This window comes from Gavialis gangeticus, unplaced genomic scaffold, assembly GCF_001723915.1.
Source record: "Gavialis gangeticus isolate Ggan-Ray unplaced genomic scaffold, GavGan_comp1, whole genome shotgun sequence".
Classification (NCBI taxonomy): domain Eukaryota; kingdom Metazoa; phylum Chordata; order Crocodylia; family Gavialidae; genus Gavialis; species Gavialis gangeticus.
Window position 1 is genome coordinate 42,147,192 of NW_017729031.1, and position 12,300 is coordinate 42,159,491.

A 12,300-nucleotide genomic window follows, 5' to 3' on the forward strand; every position below is an offset into this window, starting at 1 on the left:
AGGTTTTTGTTTTACAAGTAGGAAGTGTGGCCTTTTCAGTTGTCTGCGGAGTCATCCGTGTTGCCAGTTGTCGTTGCAGCGGCCTGAGACTCAAGCCTGGGTAACGTCCCGAAAGCCCCACTGAACAACTTCAAGAGGAGCTAGTTTTGGGTAGAACGCTTCCTAGTCCCGTGTGACCAGAGCTCGGATGTTTCCAAGGTAAGTGCATCTGCCTCCTTTCCAGTTTGCTGAGCTTCCAGTTTGCTGAAGATGCCTTCAGGTCTAACCCTTTGTAGGCAGAGCTGTTAAGGGCGACCAGCTCCCTGTGTCTGGGAGTATTCAGCAGAGCACTGAGAGAAGGTCTGCAGTTTGCATGCAGTGCACATGCCAGAAGAATACAGGCTGCATGGGAGACAAAGCCTTCCCCCATAGACCTGTGTCAGCCCCCTATACAGTCCTGCCCCCACCATTCCCCTCACCTGGCCCCCCACCCCCTACAGATTTGCTAATTGGATTCTGCACTACCACAGCACTCATTTGGCATCAGTTATTTTTAAACTGAACAATCTCGTGGCAGCCTCTGGATGTTGCAGTTCAGTTTCACTTGGTAACGCAACCACAACTTGGAGCTCTTTTTGCATCACATAAATCCTGCTTGCTCCTTCTAGTAAGGCCTCCGGTATATAACTTCTATAGACCACCAGCCCAGGAGGAAGTTGTGGATGAGGCTTTCTTCAAACAGCTAGCAGAAGATTCCCGATCACAGGCCCTGGTTCTTATGGGGGACTTCAATCCCCCTGACATCTGCTGGGAGGGCAATGCAGCAGTGTGCAGGCAATCCAGGTTGGTTTTGGAGAGTGTTGAGGACAACCTTCTGGTGCAAGTGCTGGAGTGGCCAACTAGGGGCCGTGCCCTTCTTGATCTGCTGCTCACAAACAGGGAAAAACTGATGGGGAATGTAGGAGTGGATGACAACTTGGGCAGCAGTGACCAAGAGATGATTGAGTTCAGGATCCTGAGGAAAGGAAGGAAGGATGGAGAGCACCAGAGTAAGGAAAAGCCAACTTTGATTCACTCAGAGGAACACATGGGTGGGATTCTCTGGGAAGCCAGTCTGATGGGGAGACGCGTCCAGGAGAGCTGGCTGTACTTCAAAGAAACCTGACTGAGAGTGCAGGAACAAACCATCCCTCTGTGCAGGAAGACTTGTAAGTATGGCAGAAGACCAGCTTGGCTTAGCAGGGATCTCTTCAGTCAACTACATCATGAAGCTTATAAGAAGTGGAAAGTTGGACAAAGAACTAGGGAAGAATATAAGAGCATTGCTTGGGCATGCAGGCATGAAGTCAGGAAGGCCAAAGTGCAATTGGAGTTGCAGCTAGCAAGGGATGGGAAGGGTAGCAAGAAGGGTTTCTACCAATGTGTCAGTAGCAAGAGGAGGACCAGGGAAAGTGCGGGTCCCTTACTGAATCGGGGAGGCAACCTTGTGACTGAGGATGCAGAAAATGCTGAAGTGCTCAATGCCTTTTGCCTCAGTCTTCACAGACAAGGTCAGCTCCCAGACGACTGCACCGGGCGGTGCGGTTTGGAGAGGAGGTGAGCAGCCCTCAGTGGTGAAAGAGCAGGTTAGGGAAAAGCTGGACAGTACAAGTCCATGGGGCTGGATTGGGATGTACCCAGGGTGCCGAGGGAGTTGGCTGATGGGATTGCAGAGCCACTGGCCATCATCTTGGAAAACTTATGGTGATCAGGAGAGGTCCTGGATGATTGGAAAAGGGCAAACATAGTGCCCATATTTAAGAAAGGGAAGAAGGTGGATCCAGGGAATTAGAGATCAGTCAGCTTTACCACAGTCCCTGGAAAAATCATGGAGCAGATCCTCAAGCAATGCATTTCTAAGCACATGGAGGAGAAGAAGATGATTAGGACGAGTCGGCGTGGATTCACCAGAGGCAAGTCATGCCGGACCAACCTGATTGCCTTCTGTGATATGACTGGCTCTGTGAATGCGGGGAGACTGGTGGAGGTGGAGCACCTTGATTTTTTTAATTATTTTTTTTTTTAGCAAGAATTTGATACGGTCTCCCACAGGCAAGCTAAGGAAGTATGGGCTAAATGAATGGACTGAAAGGTGGAGAGAGAACTGGCTGGAGCATCGGGCTCTGAGAGTAGTAATCAATGGCTCGATGTCTAGTTGGCAGCTGGGATCAAGTGCAGTGACCCAGGGGTTGATCCTGGGGCTGGCTTTGTCCAAGATCTTCATTAATGACCTGGAAGATGGCACAGAGCACACCCTCAGCAAGTCTGCAGATGACACCAAGCCAGGGGGAGTAGTAAAATTGCTGGAGGGTAGGGCTAGGACTCAGAGTGATTTCAACATATTGGAGGACTGGGCCAAAAGAAATCTCCTGAGGTTCAACAAGGACAAGTGCAAAGTCCTGCACTTAGGATGGAGCAATCCCATGCACCGGGGCAGGCTGGGGCTGGCTGGCTGGGCAGAAGGGCCTGGGCGTTACGGGTGAATATGAGCCAACAGTGTGCCCTTGTTGCCAAGAAGGCTAATGACATACTGTGGGCATGGATAGGTGTGTTGCCAGTAGATCCAAGGAAGTGATTTCCCCCCCAATTCAGCACTGTCCAGTTTTGGGCCCCCACTACAGAAAGGATGTGCACAAATTGGAGAGAGTCCAGTGGAGGACAAGAAAAATGGTTTGGGGGCTGGGGCACAGGACTTATGGGGAGAGACTGAGGGAACTGGGCTTATTTAGTCAAGAGAAGACTGTCCACTTAGGCACTTATGGGCAACCCTATTCCACCTTGCTAGAGTCCCTGGAAAACCAAAAATGATTTTCTTTTGTAATGTGCTTTCATCTGAGCTTTACGACTGAGTCACCAGAAACAGTGAGGAGGCGGAGACGCATCCGTCTTGACCATCAAAGGCTTTCTGAGCAGAGTGGGATAATTTTTAGGCACCGCACTGTTGGAGCAGGCTGTGGTCCAGGGGGTCCAGAACGGGGGGAACAGCAGCGTGAGGCTGTGGGCTAAATTATCAGGGGCAGATGATATGTGCTGAAACCGAACTATTTATCGCGGGGAATCTACATCACAACATATGAAACTATAATGAGTCCTTTGAATCGGCAGCCTTATCGTTTCAGAGGCACTGAGCCACTGCATAGTCTGCTAGTGTCAAGCAGACTGATTGACAGGTTTCAATCCAGCTTTGGAACCAGATCTTCAACCTATCTGCCCAAACTTGTAATCGCAGAGCTCTGGGTGATCTTGGAGACTGGTGCGCAAGAGGCAGGAGAAAGGGCGCTGGTATCCCTGTGCCCAAAGCAAGGGCTTTGATATGGGGGAGCCATCAAAATCTCAGAGCCCTGTTATGCAAGGTGCTGCACAGGTGGCACAAACAGTGATGGCAGCATTGAAAGCTGCAAAGCTTGGGAACAACTCAGTCCAATTTTAGGACATAAAGAGCATTAGGAACTAAGGAACACAGGGCTGGAAGGGCCTCCCGGGCCAGTGAGTCCAGTCCCCTGCATTGGCAGGCAGCTGTGAATCCAACGACTGATCGCTCCTTTACCTTCTTGCCCTCAGTTACAAGGAGGAACAGCAGCAGTTCGGCACAGGTAATAGCCAGGGAGACAAAGGCACTGCCAGTGTCCTGCCACTACAACAGCAGGGAAGGAGTTGGGTCACTCACGCTCAGAAGGCCGTAGGACAAGGACCGTCCCCCATGCTACACAACAAGGGGAACAGCAAGGCCCTCTAGCCTGGACCCTCTGGGATCCACATGATCCTCTTTTCATTTTTGCCCCCAACAAGCCAGAAAAAAACCCTGGCCAAATCATTCCCAGAAAAGGAAGGGATGTTCCAGCCCAGCCCAGCCCATGTAGCCTTAACTCTGCCCCCTGGAGATGGATTCACTCCCAGGAGTGGGCGGCAATGGTGGGGCTGGACTATGCAGTCCTGAGCTCTGAGGCAGAGACGTACACATGAGTTTATTGAGGATCCCCCCGGTCTCTCGGGTCCCTCTGCATATTCCAAGGCTGGGCGCACACAGTAGGGGCTCCTGCCTCCCAGGGCTTATTCTTGCTCATGCCATACCACAGCTAGGGTTATTTCAGAGAGGAAAGACCACTCCAAGGAAAACAGCGTTGCCTCTAGGTCCTCTAAGTGTCATCAGTTTCTAGAAACTACAGGTTTTATTTCTGTCTGAATCATGGTAGTGTAAGAGTGATGTTGTAGCTGTGAAGATCCGGAAGTTAGGTGAGAGGCAAGGATTTCTTAGAGAGATATCGATTTTTGGACCAGCTGTGTAGCTGGGATGAGGTTATACAAGCTTTCTTGCAGTTAAAGTCTTATCTAACTTTATCCCAACTATGCAGTTGATTCAATAAAAAAATATCACTCTAGGAAATCCTTAGCTGAAACATGTCAGGTCCCAGTCTCTGGGGGCTACAATAAACTAAGAGCCATTGTACAGAAGGAGCAAGGCTGATTCTCCGCATGTACAGACTGTAGCTGATTGGTGTCAGGTGAATCTGCCCGCTTGAGCAAATGATGGCCCATGGGCTGCACTCCTCTCTGTGCTTATTGAATGGTTGGAAAAATCCCCTTAGAGACCATGTCTTTGCTCGAGCTCGCATGGGCATTGCAAAGCCTCACACTTCCCCCATTTCCTTCCTCCCTGGAGCATGGGTATAAAATCACCCCCCGTGTCCCCTCCTCCCCAGCCACAGACACTCATCACCTCTCCTCGGGGTTGGCCACTCTCACCCAAATTCCCACTGGGAACGCAAAACCCCCTTGGACCTGGGGGTTTCCTGCCATCTCTGACAGCAGCAGCTTCTCCTTGCTTTGGAGGGAAACTGGCGTCCTGGGTCAGCCCTGCAGGAGGTTCGGGGGTGCCCCACACTTGTCCTGCACCCCCAGGCTGGGGGGCCTGCATGCTGCTCCCTGCTCCATGGGCTGTCCCTGCACTGCATTTTAGACACTTGTTGCTGAAAGAGGAATGCCCCTGGAGCAGGGCTGGGAGCGCAGGGTGCTCCCCTCCCAGCTCAGCCATGGGGCTGTGCCGGCAGCTCCTTGCTGGCCCTGTTCTGCCTGGAGCCTGGTCTCACCCTGCCTGTGTCAGCATGCGCCAGGGCCTGTCTGTAGATGGCAGGTGCCAGCAGCTCCTCTTGCTCCTGTCTATGAATGACTGAGCTGCTGTGCTTTTCCCTGTACGCAGCACTGCTGGGAGAACTAAGGGTGCTCAGAGCACGCCCAAGGGACCAGGTCACCAAGGGGCTGGTGCGGAGGGTACTGCAGCCGCCCTGGATCACTGGGCTGGGAGGGCAGCGGTTCGGCCCCTGATGCCCAGAAAGGTCTCCTCTAGGCAAGTATAGAAGGGCTAGCGACTGCGGGCCAAGACAGGCACCAGACAAAACGGAGATGTCAAGCAGCTGTGTGGTTGCTGGAGCAGGGGCTGCCTGCGCTGCTTCTTTGCAGTTTAGGCTTTGTCTGCACCTGACCAGGCTCTCTGGTCTCATGGAGGGAAGCACCAGGCAGAGCCCCTGGTTGGGAACTCATGCCAGGCAAGTGCAAAGGAGGAATTAACAATGGGAGTGAGGGAGATGAGCAGCTGGAAGAAACCTCCATAGGGACTGGTGGATTTTCCTGCTGTGCAGTTAAGCTGGTTGCCTTTCTGACAGGCCTGCTCCACATGCATGGAAGCGACAGCTCTGTGCAAGGGTCCGGGCTGTTACGTTGGAGATGGGACTGGCCATCCTGACCTCAGCAACCACGAACCTATATGTATCCAGTGCCTGCAGCTTACAGTGATCCTGCACTTCCTTATGCGCTGCCATCCGTAAAGGGGTGCGAACTGCAGGAGCAGGTGGGCAGAGCGGTCTCAGCAAGAGGAAGAGGGGGGCGGATGTGCTCCTGCTCTGCCCAGGAATGTGTCCCGTGCCTCTTGCGGGTACCAAGGAGCCCCAGCTGGCTGCACCCATGCAGAGACCCAGAGGAGAGGGGAGACATCAGGTCCCTTTGGGCAGCGCTGCAGAGGCCACAGTAACAGCTGGGCTGCCCCTGGAAGGAGCGGTCAGCTGGTCGCGAAACTGTCAGCTACACGGGCAGGTGAGCTTGCTCAATATGGACTATCACAGACACCCCGGAAGCCCATCACACCAGGACGTGCCAGTCAGTTGTGGGGACGACAGAGCCCCGGGGCCGCGGAGACGCAGCAAGAGACCAAGCTGTGTGTGGTGCTCTGGTTTAGGGGTTAAGTCCCTGGCTCACCTGACCCCTGATCAGGGCCATTGACCCTCCTGCCCCAGTGTCCCAGAGCCATGGAGACCTCCAGGCGAGCCCCTGCATGGTGGGGCTGGAGCCTTTGCACTGGGGGCTGCTCTCCCCAGCCACATCTGAGCCACTGGGCGTGGCTGGGACACACGCACGCCTGTCACCCCATCCAACAGCTGCCGAAGACACCCCCAGGGGCGCAGGGAGGGCAGTGAGGATCTGCCCAGCACAAGGCTGTCTCGGCGGGGAGGTGAGTGGGCTTTCTTTGCGCTCCCTCCACCTCCCGACAGAGCCCGTGCAAGGGTGGAGCTGGCCGGGCTCCTGCGCTGCAAGGTTTTGTGCCACTGTCCCACTGAGGGGGTGGGGTGCTTCCCCTCTGGGTGTTTCGTTCAGGCTCCCTGCAGAGCCGGGTAACATCGCCGAGCATTGTGCTGCCAGCTCTTCTGCAGGGTGAGGAGTTCAGCTGCACGGCCTTGCTCACGCCCAGGGCAGCAATTCCTGGTGAAGGCTCAGGCTCCCTGCTGCATCCATTGCACTCAGGGCACTCTTTCAGTTGCACGCACTCACATTTTTCAAGCTATTTTCCCCAAACCCCATGGCTAGAAGTTGTCTTTAAAAAACAGTGGGTGGTGAGAGTGTGTCCTGGACACCTGGGTCTTGACCTCCTGTGCTGCCCCAACCGGAGCAGCCCAGCATCCCCCGCTCCGGGAGCACTGGGCACAAAGTCATGCTGCCTCTCATGGTTCAGTTATTTTATTCCTTCCCCTTTTCTCTGATGGGTTGTAACATCCCAGGGATGTTGCATCAGGCTGTTGGCAGGTCACAGCAGGCCCCCACACCCTTTCCTCTCTGGCAGGCAGCTTTGGGAGAACTGAGGGCCTCGGTCTGAAAGGCCGGAGAGCCGGAGTCCAGTACTTAGAGCAGCTTGGGCAAGGAGACAGGCTTGGGCACAGCGCTTCCTGCGTGTAGCCTCGCTGGAGCATTCAGCAATATCTGCTGCTCACACAAAGGCTTTGCCAAAGTATTGGCCCGAGCAGGTCTCACCGGCAAACCTGACCGATGCATGAACACCTCACTTAAGCAACACTTGGCAGGCTCACATGCCGAGACATGGGAGGGGAAGATGATGGTACAAGGTAGGATTATCCAGTACCGGGGTAATAAGGCTGGAGCGGGAACACCCAGGTCAGACTGTGAAAACAAGCCCATGGCACAGGACGTCTCGAGACGCTCTAGATACAGAGGGAGCCCGACACGTCATTTGTTTTCATCGGTGCATAATAGGAGAATTGGAAAGCCAGGAAATGTTGTAGCAGCCTGGGGGAGCCTACACGGTGGTGTGCTGACACACAAGTACAGATGCCTTAGCTCTTGGTCTGATGCACTCGTTAGGCCAAAAGGTGTTAGGGCTGCGCTTGTAGACAGTACACCCAGTGAGTCTTTGCCGCCGAACCGAGCCCGATGAGTGTTGGGATCCTTTGGCTCTCATATTTTGGCACTGCAGTTCCTGAGACTTCACCACTGACAGCACATCAGTAACACCCGATGAGGACAACTAAGGACAACTGTGATAACCCCAGACTACACCGGTGACCCCGACCGCTGATTTGGTAAGTGGCAACCTGCCGTCTTGTAGGGTCACAACCTGTGATGGCAGAGAGTTAGGAGCTAGGGAATCCCCTTCTCCCCTCCTCATTATTCCCCCAGAGTCTGATGAATTGTGGACACGCTGGGTAAAGGAGAAAGACGGTTCAGATGAGCTTGAAAAAGAAAATGGGGAAACTTGGGACAGGGATTCACAAAGTTATGACAAGCCGCAGGTTTGAGAAATAGTAAAAGTAAGAAATGTAGGACGCTGCAGGGAACGGGGATGGCTCTCCGACAGTTGAAGCACCATTCTGCAAAGTTAGCAGAGCAGGAGAGAGAAAAAAGGAGTCCAAAGAAATAATACAGGCAGTGGAAATCTCAAGCCCTGCTGGCAGTGCAGGAAGCTGTGTGGACACATAAGCTACCAGAAGTGAACAACAAGTTAGAAATAGCAGCTGAAAATTTTAAACTAACTAAAGTGCCACCCCCCAGCGTAAATCTTGAAATACAACTGCGCACTCCTAGTGTTAACATAACACCTGGACTGGTGGGGGCAGAAATGGAAAAAGGTGGCTTTACAAAATTAAAAGAAGAAACCTGGAATGATTGGGATTGGGGCATATGGACTGACCCAGACCAACCACGACTAGATGCCACATGGAGAAGAGCTACTGCCCCACATCCACCACCATATGAAAGCCACTACGCTGTGCACCAAACCTAGAACAATATCCATAAAGCCAGCTGGCCACTTCCACTTTTGCTGCTGGCTTTGGCTAAGGACCCTGGGCCCTTAGATAACACCCCGAGGTCACCCAGGGCTTGTTAGAAATGCAAAATGAGCAAACAAAGTTAAAGAAATAAATTGTCACTTAGCTCTTGGCTGTCTTCCTGTGGCTCTTCCCAGGCTTCACCTTCCGGTTGCCTCTTATCTTCCAGAGGCCTTGAAGAGCCTGCAGGCATGTGCCAGCAAAGCAAACAAAATACTAAGAAGCAAATGAACAGCGAAGCCCCAATCTCAGCCCCTCCAATAGCTGCTTTACTCCTGGTAGCCCCAGGCTCTCAGCAGCCTGCTCCCTGCCAATGCATCCACCCCTGAGGCTGCTTTAAGCTTCCTGTGTTCTCCCCTCACTGGTCCAGGTGGCTGGCTCATCCTCATTTGCTGTACCTGTGATAGTTCCCTTGCTGGGAACCTCACTGTGTCCCAGAACCTGGATCTTCAGTCTTTGGTGAGTCCTTCCAGCTCTGCACTGGATGTGGGGAAGTACTCTCAGGGTGTGGGGTTCTTCAGGCCCCCCACCACCCATACTACCAGTATGACCCAGTTACACCCATACTACCACCCGGCCAAGTTACACACCTCTCACTTCTGGGTCCCAATCTGCCTTTCCTCAAGGTTGATGAGTCCGCCTCCTCACCCTTGTCTGAGAAAAAATCGGCTTTGTGATGTACACTCCCTGGCAGATGTTTTATAGAATAATTAAAAAATTTGGAAGTTTAAGACTCTGCCGCATTAACGTCAGACTTTCCAACTTTATTTAACTCTTCAATGGTGCACGATCCATCACCACTGTAAATTTATGGCCTGCCAGATAGTAATGGAAACTTTCTATTGCCCACTTCATTGCTAGGAATGCTTTCTCAATTGCAGCTGTGTGTTTCTGACTAAGGATGGCCTCTGGATGTTCCCCCACCACCTCTGGCTGGAACAACACTGCACCCGATGCCATATTAGAGGCATCTATATATAATATAAATGGTTTGGTGAAGTCTGGCATATACACCACTGGCTAGGTGCATAGAGCTTTTTTAACTCTTAGAAATACTGCTCTACCTCGGGCGTCCAGCTGATCCTTCTTGGGGCTTCATCCTTAGTTAGTTCTGACTGTGGTGGGCCAGTAGGGGGCATTCCTGTTCTGAGCCACCCATCTCATTGTGCCCCACCACCTACCGGGCTCAGAGGGCCTCCCTGGGGGTGTCTTACATCTCGCTGACCCCCCTTCCTGGAGCACACCTGCATGCCTGGGGGTATCGTTGCCACCACCAAGGGGATCTGGTCTGTCTTCAGCCCTGTGCCCTCTGGCCTTGTAGACCTTGAGGATGTTTAATCCACTGTAAATACTTGGGGTGCTTCCTCTACCTTGAAGCACAAAAAGTAGCTTCCCTTAGTCAGCTGGACCAAAGGGGCACAAAGGCATGCCTCTCCCAACAAGTCCACCACGCCTGGTACAGTGAAGAATTGTATTGGTTACAGAGGGAAGGCTTGGGGAAGGGTGCAGGATAGAGAAGTATTACAGAGTAACCCAGAGCAAACAATGTGGCTAGTAGCCTTTGATCATGCATCTACTTTACAGCAAGCTATATATCTAGAAAGGTTTCAGCAGTTTACTCACTTCAGCATCTTAAGAGAGAGAGAGAGAGATGCAGATGTTTCAGCTGCTGTGTGTGTCTTCATCATGGCTGCTGCCCCTGGTCCTGGGCAGTCTTGGCTTATATAGCCGTTTTGATATCATCTACCTGATCCAATCCTGGCCAGGTGTAGTTGGACACCAGCCAACCAATTTAAAAAGCATCAATGGTCAACTCAGAGATTGACATCTCTGGGGCCACTACCACTCTGCCATGAGGTCAGTGCTTAAAACAACAGATAGGTAGGGCCACCCAACCTCTCACCTGGTCCAAGTCACGTAGGCAGAGCTGGTTACTTAGCAGCTGGAGTGATAGGTAAGAAGACAATGACAAGGAGAGGGAAAAAACTGGTAAAAGAGACATGGATGGGGCTGGGATGGAAATCCTTCACACTGACAATGGCACAGTAATGTCTGAGAACATGGGCACCAGGCTTTGATAGTATTTGGCGAGTCCTAAAAATGACTGTGGTTTTTTTTGTCCACAGCATTGGGTACTCCTGTAGGGCATGAACCATTGGCGATGCATAGGGGGTGCACGCAGGTGCGTGTGCACCCTCTGAGATTGGCGGTGCACCCCCCTGCAATTGGCCGCTGCCGACACTGCTGCTGGTGCCTGAGGGCAGTCGAAACTCTCCTATGCCCTTCTCCTCCCCCTGCTGCCAACACCACTGGTGGCATCTGTGGGTGGTTGCTGACCACCAGCCGGTGCTCGCCACTCGCCTCCACTGCTGACACCGCTGTGGCCACCTGTGGGCACGCCCCCCCCCACACACACACCTGTGGGCAGCCTCTGGGGGTACACATCGTTCACGGCTTGACCCTTATCTATCAGTGGCTGGATTTGCCCTCCTCCTATGCAGAAGCCTAAGTATTTGATGTCTTTTTGACCTAGGGTGCATTTCTTTGGATTTGCCATTAGCCCTGCAGACTGCAGCTCCTGGAGTATAGCATTAAGGTCCTTTAGATGTTCCTCCCATTACTATGATTAAACCACCACATCATCAATGTAGGCTGCTTCATAGCCCTGATATGGGGCTAACACCTTGTCCATCAGTCTTTGAAATGTTGCAACGGTCCCATGCGGCCCAAAGGGCACATGCATGAACTTGTATAAACCCCAAGGGGTGGCAAATGCAGCTTTCTCCTGGGAGTGCTCTTCCGTTGGTATTTGCCAGTACCCTTTTGAAAGATCAAGGGAGGATATGAAGCATGCCCCCCTTATTTTCTCTAGAACTTCCACATGGGACATAGGGTACACATCAAAGTGGGCCATGTGATTAACCTTCCGGAAATCAATGCAGAGGTGCATGGTCTGATCCCTTTTGGGGACCACGATGATAAGATTGCACCATTCACTCCGCAATTCCCTAATGACTTCATAGGCCAGCATCTGCTCCACCTCTGCTTGAACCGCCTCTTGTAATTTTTATGGGATCCTTCTCCAGCCGTCTTGGACCACCTGCCCTGGTGACGTTTGTAACTGGTGCTCAATTAAGGCAAGTGGTGAATAAGTGTGAGAAGGACTGCACTACCTATATTAACTGTCACTGCTGGAATGCACTTAACTGCTTACCCAGACGTATGGCCTCTGGCCCGCCTGTCAGCCACATCTGCTCTGGGTCCTTGCCAATAAAGAGCGCTTCCCTAGTGACCCATTTTTAAAGCAAATTTATATGATAAATTGGCTGGGTTTCTCACCTGCCATGCCTCATAATCTATTGGACCGAGTCTGTGGATTATTTCATATGGCCCTTGCTACCGGGCCAGGAATTTAGATGTCTCATCTGGCAATAAGACTAACACGCTGTTGCCTTCCTCAAACTGCTTTTCATGTGCCCTGAAGTTATACCTGGCCACATGTTGTTCCTGTGGCAGAAAGCCACCTTGGTTTCTCCCCAAAAATCTCTGCCCTGTGACACTGTGATTTAAATCTCTGTGCTGTGACCATTCAATTAGGATGGGCCCAGCACACAGGGGACCACACCCTCAGCCTGTCTCTTTAGGGAACTGGAGCTGGCTGCATTCCTGAGGG